Source organism: Rhinolophus ferrumequinum, chromosome 4 (assembly GCF_004115265.2).
Source record: "Rhinolophus ferrumequinum isolate MPI-CBG mRhiFer1 chromosome 4, mRhiFer1_v1.p, whole genome shotgun sequence".
Classification (NCBI taxonomy): domain Eukaryota; kingdom Metazoa; phylum Chordata; class Mammalia; order Chiroptera; family Rhinolophidae; genus Rhinolophus; species Rhinolophus ferrumequinum.
Window position 1 is genome coordinate 93208594 of NC_046287.1, and position 15035 is coordinate 93223628.

Consider the following 15035-nt stretch of genomic DNA (forward strand, 5'->3'; position numbering starts at 1 on the left):
CACGTGGAAAGGTGCTGGCTCGGGTAGTAGATGGCCATCAGCTGTAACCAGTGAGCCAATTAGCCACTGATATAACTGCCGCGGCTGTGCCGGTGAGTCCAGTGGAGAGTCGGGAATTGAGTGAGTCAGTCGGTTGGTTGGCAGGCAGAGAAGTGGACGACAGGTTGCAGGTAGTGTGACTCCAGTCTCCAGTGAGACTATAGTGGTATGACTCCCCTACCTATGGCTCCGTGAGTGTTCCTTTTTGGCCTAACCATATCCTGCGTTCTAATGTGGGGAGCGGGACTAGAGGCCCTGCAGGCCGCCCCGCGTGACAACTTGTTTTCCTATCTTTCTTGGCTCTATGCTCTGATTACTTGATTGTGATTTTGCAATAGAGCAAATAGAGCAATAGAGCAAATAAAGGGAGAATTCAGTTTTTAACTTTAGCATGGTTTATCAAGATTAGTTTTAAAAATATAGGAATGTTTACTTCAGTTTTATAATTCAATATTGATAATGTCATATAAATTTGTATAACTGTCAAATTTATACAAACCACTAATATAGGTATTGACTATTGATGAGAACCAAATTATTTGATAACATTTTTACAAATCTGACGACTGGAATACATTTTCCATTGATTAGCTTCTAGCCCCGTGTATCAAACGTTGTTGCTCCTCCACTCACGTACTTCTGATGCTGTGCACCGTAGGACACCTTCATAAAGTAATATAAGCCTTGGCTTCGGCTTACTATTGGGCAATTATCTTGCCCACACAAAACACAATATCCAAAAAACACTGGCAACACAGTACTGTAGAGTAGCCGTTGTTTACCCTGCTGACTGAGAGGCTGACTGGGAGTTGCGGCTCGCTGCCACTTCCAGCCTCATAAGACTGTATCACACCACATACTGCTAGCCCTGGGAAAGGTCAAAATTCAAAATTTGAAGTATAGTGTCTACTGAACACATATCACTTTTGTATCATCATAAAGTCAAAAAATCATAAGCCAAAGCATCATAAGGTGGGTACCATCTGTAGTTCAAAGAATTGAGTGACAATGCTGTTATAAAATTCTTTCTGTTGATTTTATTTTGTTTATGTGGACAGTTTCTCAGCTTTACATTTATAAATATTAAAATTAGAATAGAATTGATGCTGAATCCTGTCCTGTTCTAGAAATAAATGATAACCATCCACAAATATGTGAATTAAATGGAAAACTCACCTCATCAAGATGTATTTCCGATAAATATATACTTCTGTTCAATAAATATTTATCCAAGCTTAGAATACATATAATACAAATAATTATAATAATCACTCAATCCAGGTGATTATTTTAAAACTGCTTTAAATATAATTTTGTACCATAAAAATGTACAATTCAATGATTTTATTATATTTACAGAGTTGTACAACCATTATCACAATCTAATTTTGGAAAATTTCCATATCCTAAAAAGAAAACTTTGTGCCCATTTACAGTCAATTCCAGTTACCAACCCAGCCCTAAGCAACCACTTTCTGCCTCTGTAGAACTGCCTTTAAAAAATATTCATAAAAATGGAATAATACAATGTATGTTCATGTCTGCTTTCACTGAGCATAATGTTTTTGAGGTTCCTCCATGTTGTAGCATATATCAGTATTTCATTCATTTTGGGGACTGAAACAATATTCCATTGTATGGATATATACCACATTTTCAAAAATCTATTCATCAGTTCATCAACATTTGGGTTGTTTTCACTTTTTGGCTGTTTTAAACAATGTTGCTATGAATATTTCTGTCAAGTATACTTGTCCATTTGGTATGTATGTACAAGTATTTGTATTATTATTTGTATTACATGTATTCTATTTCCAGAACAAAACAGGATTTAGCATCGATTCTTTTTCAATTTTCATATTTATAGATAGTAAAGCTGAGAAACTCTATCCACCTAAACCAAATTAATAAATAGAAGTGGAAGGAGTTTTGTAACAGCAGCATTACTTGATTTTTTGAACCAAGAGGACTGAAAATATATGTTTACACAATTCCAACTACAAGTGTAATTGCTAGGTCACATTATTATATGTATACAACTATGTATGATTTTTAAAGAAACAGTCAAATTGTTTATCAATAACATGGCTGCATCATTTTACATTGCTACCAGTATTGCATGAAGGCTTGGATTTCTCTACATCCTTGTCAATACTTGTTAATATCTATCTTTTTTGTTACAGCCATTCCAGTGGGGAAGTCTCATTTAAAAACATTTTTTTTAAATTTACGTTTCCTAAAGACTAATGACATTGAGCATCTTTTCATGTGCTTTCTGGCCGTTTGTTTATCTTTGGAAAAATGTCTATTCGAATTCTTTTTCCATTTTTAAAATGTATTACTTATCAATTATTGAGTTATAAGAGTTCTTTCATATTTTAGATACATGCTGGATATAATGATTTACTAATATTTTTATAGGCTATGGGTTGTATTTCCAATTTCTTGGTGATGTCTTTTGAAGAGCAAAAGGTTTTAATTTTGATGAAGTACAATTTACCATTTTTTTTATTGCTTACATTTTCAGGTCACATCTAAGAAATCATTACTTAACCTAAGTTTATAAAGATTTATGTTTTCTTCTAAGAGTTTTCTAGTTTTAGCTCTTATATTTAGGTCTGTTTATCCATTTTGTGTTAATTTTTGAGTATGATGTGAGGTAGGGTCCAAATTCACCTTTTAGAATGGATTTCCAATTGTTCTATTTCTTGAAAATACTATTTCTTGCCCATTGCATATTATTGGTGCTTTTGTTGAAAGTTAGTTTATAAATGCAAGGGCTTATTTCTGGGCTCTTACTTCTATTTCATTGATTAATTCTATCCCACATATGTCTGTCCTTATGCCAGTAATATACTGAATTGATTACTTTTGCTTTGGAGTAAATTTTGAAATAAGAAAGTATAAGTCCTCCAACTTCTTTTTCAAGATTGTTTTTGCTATTTTGGATCCTTTACACTTCCATGTGAATTTAGAATTAGTTTGCCAGTTTCTGAAAAATAGTCATCTGGGATTTTGGTAGGAAATGTGTAGATTAATTTGAGGAGTATTGCAATTGTGACAATATTGTCTTTCAATCAATGACTATGAAGTGTCTTTCCATTCATTTAGGTCTTCTTTAAATCATCTCAAAAATGTTTTATAGTTTTGGGTGTATAAGTCTTGCACTTATTTTGTTAAATTTATTCCCAAGTATTTTGTTCTTCTTGATAACATTGTCAATGAAATTCTTAATTTCATTTTTGGAATGTAACTGTATAGCAATACTGTCAATTTTTGTATGTTGGTCTTTTATCCTGCAACCTTAATAGACTTGATTAGTTTTTGTAGCTTTGTAGTAAATTTTAGGGTTTTCTATATATAAAATGATATTGTGTATAGAAATTTTACATTTTTAGGTACTTTAACTTTTATGGCTATTGCAAAAATTTTAGATTTAAATTTATGTACTTATTTATGATGCAGAAAAATATGGTAGGTGATCAGTAAAAGATTTTCCAGAATAAAGAAATATTATATTGGGATAAAATTTCATGAAGTGATATGGAAATATTTGTTCAAGAATAAAATGATGTAAAATTTCCTCTTATGAAAGAAAAGCTTAAAAATTGATGATGGATATCAAATTGTCTGGTATTTAGGTTCCACTAGCTACATTTAAGAGTTATGTAACTGGTTTATTTTAAAATGTCAATATACAATAAAACAATTCGCCTCCTTTGCAACTATTTAAATCAGATAAAAAATCATTCTAAAAGGTGAGGGAGAAGGTACATAGTCACAGTTTTTCAGAATTCTTTTAGGGGATAGAAAAGCAAAATGATTGAAAACTACAGTATTAATGTATACCTCCCTAATAGGTTTTTCCCTTTGGTTTGACTGACTGGTATCTTTCTGAGATTTGTGGGAACTACCAAATGACTAATTTTAAATTTACAAACTTTCCTCAGTAGTCATCCAACAGTCGGAATCAGTAATTAATTTTGATTGAGAGAACTAAAAATTCATCTGGAATTAAATCACTGCCATTCTTAAACAAGTCACTCTTAAATGCTCAGGGCACTAAATATATAAGTATGTATATATGTGTACATATATAATTTTTTAAGACCTATCTATTCAAGAGTATAAAATCTGTCATCTACAGTATTTACTAATTTTAAAGAACTTTTGAAGAAAGGTAGAGTATGTTCATTTTGATTTTCCCTTCAGCCTTCCATAATCATCAATGGTATCAGCACAGTTGCCATTTATACTTAGGAGTCAGGAAATCAGCTTTTTTTCCTTTTCTTTTTTTACCTTATTGAACAGACTCTCAGCACACAACACGTATACACCCTGAGCCGTTTATCGTGCTGTGAATGTGGGCTTTTGCAAGTGTCCTTTTTGGATACATTAGTCATATAGGTTCCAGAACAGCTGAGACAATCAGCCTTTGTTCTCCCACGCGCACTGTGCCCAGGGCTCCCCGCCAGCTGTCACAGCGCACTGCCCACTACTGTGTCCTAGTCACTCCACCCTCCTGGTTCCGCGGGGGCCGAAAGCGATCACGCAAGCGCGGGGGCTGCCGACGTGGCCGCTGGAGGACCCCGAGTGTGGGTCTGCGCCGAGCCGCTGGCTCACGTAGTTCTCTTGGGACCTTCCGCCTTCATCCCTTTTCTTCCCCCGGGGGTTTTACGGTGACTCCAGGACTGACGTCACCCCATACACCGTTTACAAGGTCCCAGTAGACAGAAGTTAGGCTGGGCCAGCGGTGACCAGCGGGATGGGAAGACGCCCAGGGACCTGTCACGTGAGCGCGGACCCGTGGCGGTGGCGCGCAAGGGCCCCTACGCGGAGCTGTGCGGACCCGCACGGAGGCGCGGCCGCGTGACGTGCGCGCTCGGGAATTCGCGGCAGGGAGGGCTTTGTGCGTGTTGCGCGCGCGCATGCGTGCGGGGTGCTGAGAGCCTCGACACCGGTTCGAGAGAGAGCTCTGCGGCGGCGTTGCGATTGAGAAAGCCGGCCTCTCGGCCGCGGCCGGGCTCCGGGAGCTTTTCGGACGGCGCCGAAGCTCCCGAGGTCTGGAAGGCACAGGTGGGGCAGCGGCCGGTGGGGGCCCTGAGGCGGGTGGTGGTGTGAGCTCCGCGGGCCCCGCGGCCTGGCCCGGCGGCCGGGGGGCCAGGGCAGAGGCGGCCAGGGGCCACCATCCAAGGCTCAGAGGTGACACTTTTCGTTGAAAGGAGCAATGTCCAGAGAGAGTAGTTTGAGAACATCTTAGTTAACTCCTATCTCATATTTATGGACCCTTCGCACTCCCTCCGTTCCCCCTCCCCGTAGTTACTGTTGGGCTGGTGAGCTCTGCCCTTTTGCCCCTCGATCTTAGGGTCGCGTTATTCCTGGAGCATCTCTGATGACCGTTCTTGCTGCCCCGCCCCCGCTGTTTACTTTGGCTTCGATAGTCGCTGTGATGATTCACCCTCACCCAGCGCTTACAATTCGTTGAAAGTTGGTATCCTTCCTTTACAAAAACGTCAGCAACTGACAGCAGTGATATTGGGAATGGATAGCGCGCGATTTTACTTTTCAAATACCTTTGTTCTTGTTTATTAGGGGTGGAGCTTCGCAGGGGATCCCTCCGACCTAATTTCTGTGTCTGGAAAAAGTTTCTCTTGGAATGCACACTGTTGGTGACGCGGCATTATTGCGTTACAGTAGGGTTGGCTCAGTTTTCCACTAATTATAATGAATTGCTTTACTATCTCTTGAGGATCATCGAAATTGGCTTGACTGTGTTGTAATTTAATGAATTTTGCGTTCAAGACTGTTGTTGCCTCTGAACTACTGCTTTAACTATTTTAGAACGCAACAGTTTTCCTTTGAAATTCACAAAAGCACTACCCAAAGCAGGTAATACAAGAATGTCCCCAGTTATAAATGGAGCTGGGGTTTGATTCGCTCTCCTTCATAATAACACACCTCATTTGGTGACTTGATAAGAAACCTGTTTGAAACTGGAAGCTTTTCTCTTATGTGGATTCCGGCTCACTGCTGGGGCTTCCCGAAATGTCACTGCGTGTAGCTTCCCTCACCAGCCAGAATGAGTTGAGATGCAAGGGTCAGTGAGGGCATCCTCTGCTGCTCGCTCTAGGGAGATAAATGCTGTATTATTAAATAGCCTACTTGTGATGTTGACCGTTAGCATGGTTGTTACTATTTTCTGTGTTTATAGGACTGAGTTAAGTTATCAAGTGTTCGGTTCAGAATTTTACTTTTGCTCCTATTTTCCAAAGCGCGTGCTCGCACACACAGTTGTTTGAAGCATACGTTTTATTACTTTTATTAGAACATTTAAAAAGATAAATGCACCATGGGTATCTGGAACCAGGTTTTGATTTGTGATTTAAGATGATTATACTGGTGTAGGTAATGTTTAATTTATTTAATGTTTCTTTCTAGAATTCCTTTATCATGCCGCCTTCTGTCTTTAAGTGGTACCTATTTAAGGCTTAAGCCAAATGCCTTTCTACCCTAAAACGTTCCCAGGTTTCCTTCACCCCACCCTCATCCCGCTAACTTGTAAGCATAGTAGCAGCTTTACCTTTGGAATCAAACATTTTATTTCATTTTCTTGACAAATGTCTATGGAGCCTGACTTTCTTGTCTCTGACATTTACTAGCTCTGTCGTTGGGCAAGCTGCTCAGTATTTGTAAAACTGAGCATGTTTTTAAAAAAACATTTTAAAAAAACATTTTATAAATCAGATCTTAACCGCCAAATATATGAAATTAAATAAAGCTTAGAACAGTGCCACAGACATCCAAAGAAGTAGTAAATTATGGTGCTTCTAAGGGCCGGGCCATGTGCATTTTATGTTTGCAATATGTAATAGTGAGTGGTTTTAGAGCAGTACTTTTAATTTACTTGTGAACCCCCAAAATAATTTTTGTAAAACTGCCCCCCTTGCACATGTTTAGGTTGATTTAAAATATTTTACGTCTTGTTTTAGGTAGCTGCAAAGGATGCATTTTTCCACATAGTATTGATACTGACATTTAGGTACCATAAATTTGGTACATCACTCTTAACTGTATCCAAAGGAGTGAAATACTGCACTTGCATATCCATCACCACCAATTTTTTTAAAAATGATATTTTACATGGTTCCTTTTTCTTGAAATTGTACTTTGATTTTTACCCCCCACACCCCAAAAAAGTTACCTTAATGTCATTTATTTATGCTTGAAAGGTTTTTATTCTGTTATACATGTCTTTAATAAAAATATTTGTGTAAGTGGAAACTAGTTTTAAAATTTTCTTATGACTAGCTAGGAGTTATTTTTCTTCTCAATTGAGTTCATGGAAGTGGCAATAATTGGTCAGAACATCATCATGCCTGATAGATTTTGATATAGTAATTAAATATGAAAAGTAGGTGTTCAGTGGAAATGTATGTCTTAATGAGATGGATAGTTGGACTTGTGCCTAAATTAAAGTTGACACCTTTGACTTTTTTGAGGCTGTTCCACTCTGGAGGGCTTTTCCATCCTGGGGTAATGAACCATAGTAAAAATAGGAATGGGTGAAAGGTATCACTTTATTTTGTAAAGTGGGAAGATTGTGAAAGGAGCCTAGGAGAGGGAAAGAAACAAACAAACAGCCTGACTACTGGACTGCAGGCATATTCCGAGGCAAGTCATTTTCAGTGAGGAGTACTAAATGGAAGGGGGAGGGATTGGGAAGCCTTTTTCTTAAAATTATGTATATTGGAACATATTCCCTTAAAAAGTCTTCATGTACCCCAGGGGTACACATCATCTGTCCCCCTTTGAGAAGACCATAGAGATCAGTGGTTATCAACAGGGATGGTTTTGCTGCCCAAGGTACATTTGGCAATGTCTGGAGAGAGTTTTGGTTGTCATAGAGCATCTAGTAGATAGAGATCAGAGATGCTACTAAACATCCTACAGTGAACAGGACAGCGTCCAGTGACAAAGACTTATCCAGCTCGAAATGTCCATCATATCAAGGTTGAGAAACCCTGATTTACAGGTTTAGTTTTGGAATCAGACTATTTAACTCTGTAATCTAGAGCAATGGGTTAGTAACCTTTTTTTGTAAAGTGCCAGGTAAATATTTTAGGCTTTGTGAGCCACATGTGATTTCTGTTGTATATCTTTTTTTTTTTAATTACAGTTGACATTCAGTATTATTTTATATTAGTTTTAGATGTACAGCCTAGTGGTTAGACATTTTTATAATTTATGAAGTGATCCCCCAGCAACATACATAGTTATTACAATATTATTGACTATATTCCTTATGTTGTACTTTTACATCCCCGTGACTGTTTGGTAACTACAAATTTGTACTTCTTAATCTCTTCACCTTTTTCATCCAGCCCCCAAATCCCTCTCCCATCTGGCAATCATCAATTTGTTCTCTATGAGCCTGTTTCTATTTTGTTTGTTCACGTATTTTGTTCTTTAGATTCCACATATAAATCATATAGTATTTGTCTTTCTCTCTCACTTCTTTCACTTAGCCTAATACCCTCTAGGTACGTTCATGTTGTTGCAAATGGTAACATTTCATTCTTTTTTTTATGGTGGAGTGATAGTCCACTGTGTGTGTGTGTGTGTGTGTGTGTGTGTGTGTACAGGAGGTCTGACAATTAAGTTCGCTACCTTGTTGCAACAATGTTGCTAACTTTTTGATATTAGAGGGATTATTCATTATGAATTTGTACCAACTGGACAAACAATTAACCAAGTTTACTATTTGGAAGTGCTGAACAGGCTGCGTGAAAAAGTTAGACGACCTGAACTTTTCGCCAACAATTCATGGCTCTTGCATCACGACAATGCACCAGCTCACACGGCACTGTCTGTGAGGGAGTTTTTAGCCAGTAAACAAGTAACTATTGGAACACCCTCCCTATTCACCTGATCTGGTCCCCAATGATTCTTTCTTTACCCGAAGAAAAAGGAGATATTGAACGGAAGACATTTTGATGACTTTCAGGACATCAAGGGTAATACAACGATAGCTCTGATGGCCATTCCAGAAAAAGAGTTCCAAAATTGCTTTGAAGGGTGGACTAGGTGCTGGCATCGGTGCATAGCTTCCCAAGGGGAGTATTTCCAAGGTGACCGTAGTGATATTCAGCAATGAGGTGTGTAGCACTTTTGCTAGGATGAGTTCATGAATTTAATTGTTAGAACTTGTATGTACCACAGTCATCTATTGATGGGCATTTTTGAATTAGCGTTTTGTATTTCTTTGGATAAATACCCAGAAGTGGAATTGCTGGGTCATAAGGTAGTTCTGTTTTTAATTTTTTGAGGAACCTCCATACTGTTTTCCATAGTGGCTGCGCCAATTTGCAATCCCACCAATAGTGCACAAGCGTTCTCGTTTCTCCACATCCTCGCCAACACTTGTTTGTTGATTTATTGATAATAGCCATTCTGACAAGTGTGGTTGACAGATGAGGTGACATCTCATTGTGGTTTCAATTCCTGGTGATTAAGTGACATTGAGCATCTTTTCACGTGTCTGTTGGCCATTTGTATGTCCTTTTTGGACATACAAAAGTCTATTGAGGTTCTCTGCCTATTTTTTAATTGGGTTGTATGGTCTTTTTAGTGTTAAGTTGTATGAGTTCTTTATGAATTTTGGGTATTAACCCCTTATCAGATATATCATTGGTGAGTATCATCTCCCATTCAGTAAGTTGGCTTTTCATTTTGTTGATGGTGTACTTTGCTGTGCAAAAACTTTTTAGTTTGATGTAGTCTCATTTATTTATTTTTTGTTTTGTTTCCCTTGCCCAAAGAGATAATGCCCAAAACAATTTTACTAAGAATAATGTTAGAGAGTTTATTGCCTATGTTTTCTTCTAGGAGTTTTATGGTTTCTGGTCTTACATTTAAGTCTTTAATCCATTTTGAGTTTATTTTATATGGTATAAGGTGGTGGTCTAGTTTCATTATTTTGCATGTATCTTTCTAGTTTTCCCAACACCATTTATCGGATAGACTCTTTATTCATTGTAAATTATTGCCTTCTTTGTCATAGATTAATTGACCGTGTAGGCGTCAATTCTGGACTCTATTCTGTTCCATTGATCTATATGTCTGTTTTTATGCCAGTACCATGCTGTTTTGATTACTATAGCTTTGTATCATAGTTTGATATCTGGTAGTTTGATACCTCCAACTTTGTTCTGTTTCTCAAGACTGCTGTGGCCATTTGGGGTCTTTTGTGGTTCCATATAAACTTTAGGTCCTTATTTGTTATGATCCTTTAAAAATGTAAACATAATTCTTAGCTTCAGAGTCTTTCAAAAACAGGTGATACTGGGCAGTTATCACCGTCAAACCTCATTTTGTTTCTCTGCAAAGTAGTAATAATGCCTCCAGTGGTTTGTAAGGATTGAATGAAATAAACATCTAGCATAGTGTCCAGCACACATTAAACACTCTGTAAATGGTGCCTGGTAATAGTGATTTGTTGTAGCATGTAGCAGAAAAGTGGGGGCTAAGTCACAATGTTGTTCAAGACGGTGGTCAAGTAAATTGGACAAACTAAATGATGCTGGTTGAGTTCCTGGAGCAGCACACAAAGCCTATTTAACCTCTGCTGTCTTGCTTTCTGAACTCTGAGCCTCCTTGTACCCTAAGGAAGGTGGAGTGCAGAATTCCTGAGGGAAGGAAAGGATAGGATCTGTGTAAGAGGGAGGCATTCTAATGACAAAAGTACAGAATTCCAGGGAGAGGGTTTGTCAGTTTTGATAGGGGATTTGGGGTAAGACAGGTAAGGTTGGTCTGTATGTGGTCAATTGTCTATGATGTTTTCTAAATTGGGGACTTAATATAATTCTCTTGACTATCACGAAGTTGCTGCGTAATAAGGCTGACCAATAGTTTGTTTCGTTTTCAGGTTAGAAAGTATTAGTTATATTAATCAGAATTTAGGCCACAGTTTCTGTGATGTCTTCATAATGTAGATTGTTGCTGAAACAGTCTTAAATCATTTAAATTATCCTATCATTATAAATTTTAACGAGATCACAGAAGAAGAATCTCTAAAACTGCAGGGTCCAATAATGGTAGGCACATGTGGGTATCGAGCACTTGAAATGGGACTAGTTGGAAATGAGATATGCTTCAAGTGTAAAATATATACTAGGTTTCAAAGACAACGCACAAAAAAATAAAGGTAAACGATCTTACTAATTTTTATTTTGAATACATGCTGAAAGAATATTTTAGATATATTTGCATAAATAAAATGCTATTATTGAAATTACTTCCAGCTGTTTCTCTTTATTTTAAAATAACTTAAAAATTTTTTTCAATTACAGTTGAAATACAATGTTAGTTTCATGTGTACGACATAGTGATTAGACATTTATATAACTTACAAAGTGATTACCCTGATAAATCTAGTATCTATCTGACACCATACGTAGTTATTACAATATTATTAACTATTCCCTATGCTTTACCTTACATCCTGTGACTCTTTTTATAACTGGCAGTATGCACATCTTAATCCCTTCCCCTTTTCACCCATTTTCCAAACCCTCCTCCCATCTAGAAACCATCAGAATTTTCTCTGTATCTATGAGTTTGTTTCTGTTTGTTTATTTATTTTGTTTTGTAGTTAACTACATATGAGTGAAGTCACATGGCATTTGTCTTTCCCTGTCTGACCCATATCACTTAGCATAATCCTCTCTAGGTCCATCCGTGTTGTCACAAATGGCAGTATTTCATTCTTTTTTATGGCTGAGTAATATTCCCTTGTGTATATGTACCCCCTTTTCTTTATCCATTTGTCCATTGATGGGCACTTAGGTTGCTTTCATATCTTGGCCATTGTAAACAGTGTTGTAATGAGCATAAGGGTCATGTGTCTTTTCGAATTAGTGTTTTGGGTTTCTTCAGATAAATACCCAGATGTAGAATTGTTGGGTCCTTCTTTGTCACTTGTTATAGCCTTTGTTTTAAAGTCTGATACAAGTTTAGTTGCTACTCCAGCTTTTTTTTCATTTCCATTTCCAAGACATAAGTTTTTCCATTCCGCTACTTTCAGTCTGTGTGTGTCTTTTGATCTGAAGTGAGTCTCTTGTAGGCAGCATATTATCCATTGAGCCACCCTGTGTCTTTTAATTGGAGCATTCAGTCCATTTACATTGAAAGTAATGTTGATAGATAGGTAGCTATTGCCATTTTATTATTCATATTTTGACCCCCCCCCTTCTTTATTTTCTTCTTCTTCCTCTCTTCTCTTCTTCCTCTTGTCCTTACTCTTCTTGTCCCTTTGACATTTCTTGTAATACTGGTTTGGTGGTGATGAACTCCTTTAGCTTTTTCTTGTTTGGGAAGCTCTTTATCTGTTCTTTGATTCTAAATGACAGCATTGCTGGGTAGAGTAATCTTGATGGCAGATCCTTTTCATCACTTTTTGAATATTTCTTGCCAATCCCTTCTGGCCTGCAAAGTTTCTGTTTAGAAATCAGCTGACAATCTCTTGGGAACTCTCTTGTAGGTAACTAGCTGCTTTTCTCTTGCAGCTTTTAGGATTCTTTCTTTGTCTTTAAAAGCTTTGGCATTTTAATTATGATGTGTTTTGTTGTGGGTCTCTTTGGGTTCATCTTGTTCAGGACTCTGCTTCCTGGAGCTTGTGTGTCTTTCCTTTACCAGGTTAGGGAAGTTTTCTGTCATTATTTCTTCAAATAGGTTCTCAATCCCTTGCTGTCTCTTTTCCTTCTGGTAAGGAGGCTCTCTTTTCTTTCTCTTTTCCTTTCCTTTCCTTGTGATAGGAATGTTAGTACACTTGATATTGGCCCAGAGTCCCCTTAAATAATCCTCATTTTGTTTTTTTGTTTTTCTTTTTGCTGTTCTGATTGGGTGTTTTCTGTTACCTTGTTTTCCAAATCGCTGATTTGATCCTTTGCTTCATCTAATCTGTTGATCCCCTCTAATGTATTCTTTACTTCAGTAATTGTATTCTTCATTTCTGACTGGTTCTTTTTTATGTTTTCTATTTCCATATCTCCATTTTTATGTTTCCTGTATTTTCATTGAAGTTCTCACTGAAATCACTGAACGAACATATAACCAGTGTTTCGAAGTCTTTATCTTGTAGATGGCTTGTTTCCATTTTGTTTAGTCCTTTTTCTGGAGCTTTTGTTCTGTTCTTTTATTTGGGACAGATTTCTTTGTCTCCCCATTTTGGCTGCCTCCTTGTGTTTGTTTCTATGTATTAAGTAGATCTGCTGTGTCTCCTAGTCTTATGTAGTAGGTGTCCTGGCAGCCCTCGTGATGCAATTTCCCTGGTCACCTGAGCTGGGCGCTCCAGATATGTTCCTTGTGTGGATTGTGTGTGCCCTCCTGTTGTAGTTGAGTCTTGGCTGTTGTCTGCACGTCAATGGGAGGGATTGACTCTCAGGCTATGAGTACTGGCTATGAGTACAGCAGAGGAGCTGTTGTTTAGGGGCTGACCCCATGGAGAAGGATGCACTTTGGCAGGGCTCTGGTGCCTTCTGAGTCTGGATTTTGGATGTGTTGTTTGTGGAGGTGGTTGGGTGGTGCTGTGGTGTGATCTGAAGCTGACACTGGTGTGTTGGTCCTGGGGCGTATTGAGGGAGGTGCTCTGGTGCAGACCAAGATCAGCCACTGCCTGTGGCCACTTAGTATGAGTTACAAAGTGATCATCAGATGGTTGCCACTTCTGCTGGGCTTGGAGGTGCCTGGGAGAAGTGAAGCTAGGAACTGAATCCAGCTGCCTCTAGTGCCAAGTTTTGGGCTGCTTAGCAAGAGGTACAGGACATGCTGAGGCCAGATGCTGCTTGTTTGGTGTGTTTGAACCTTTGAGAGATTTTTGGGTTCTCAAAATGAGTTAAGACAGGCCATTTGTATGGAAAAAACCACTGGAAGTGTCTTGGGAGGGAGGGAAATTTGGGTGGGGTCGGGTCTCAGGGTATCAGCAGGGCTGGGAAAATGAGCAATATTAGCCAGATTGACGGAGACTCAGACTTGGTGCCCATCTGCGTCGGCACACTGGGTAGGGCTAGGCCTCAACAAAGGAACAGTGGATTCTGCCAGCACTTCTGTCTGGGAGAAAGCTGCTCCTCCAGCCCTCCCTTTGAAGCCAGACAACAGAGTTTTCCTCCCCGTATGTCCCTGGCGCCTTTTGAGCTGCTGCCCCAGCACTGGAACTCAGAAGGACTGAGTCTGTCAGTGAGTAGGGTGGGTCCTTTAAGAGGAACATCTGGGCCTCCAGCATCCCTCTGTTTCACTCAGCCACAATCTCTGCTGGTTTTCATAGCCAGAAGTTATGGGAACTCTTTTTCTGGGCGCTCACATCCTGGGCTGGGAGCCTGGTGTGGGGCTGTGACCCCTTGTTCCTCAGGGACGTGTCTCTTGGTGGGCGGAACGAGATATCCCTCCTGATTTTTAACCATCACACATGAGGGTGTGGGACCATCCCGTTCCGCCTCTCTGCCCCTCCTACCAATCTCCATGTGGCTTCTTGTTTATATCCTTAGTTGTAGGACTTCTGAGATTCAGTTAGACTTTAAGCACTTCTCAGTGATGGTTGTTCTGTAGTTTAGTTGTAATTTTGATGTGGTCGTGAGAGGGGGTGAGCACAGCATTTACCTACTCTTCTGTCTTGACTGGAAGTTCTCTCTTTTTACTTCTTTAATGTGGCTGTTAGAAAATTAAAAATTACATATGTGGTTCACATTGTATAAGACAAAGCTGCTCTAAACCTTCTGTTTGTGTTTTAAAATTGGTAATTAATGGTAATTTATCGTGCACATAGTATTAAAAATTAAATATTTTTGTAAGGCTTGCTGTGAAAACCAGAGGTCTCATCACACCAACCTTACCCCTTCCTCCCAAAGGCAGCTTGTATCAATTTCTTGCCCAATTCTTTTGGTCTGTCTGTGTTAATCTCTAAACAGGACTTTTATATTGCTACATTTTATTTTTCAGTTTTA

General features: G+C 38.7%; 1 protein-coding gene across 2 annotated transcripts in view; it reads left to right on the plus strand.

The window, feature by feature from the left end:
• Nucleotides 1-4961: 4961 nt before the first annotated feature.
• The window catches only part of SPART (spartin), a 44750-nt gene continuing 34676 nt past the window's right edge, over nucleotides 4962-15035 (plus strand). Inside the window, exon 1 of one of the 2 annotated variants that reach the window (XM_033104643.1) lies at nucleotides 4962-5115. The gene's annotated coding sequence lies outside the window, so the exon portion shown is untranslated. The remainder of the gene's footprint in view (nucleotides 5116-15035) is intronic. The other variant, XM_033104644.1, reaches the window with a different exon arrangement.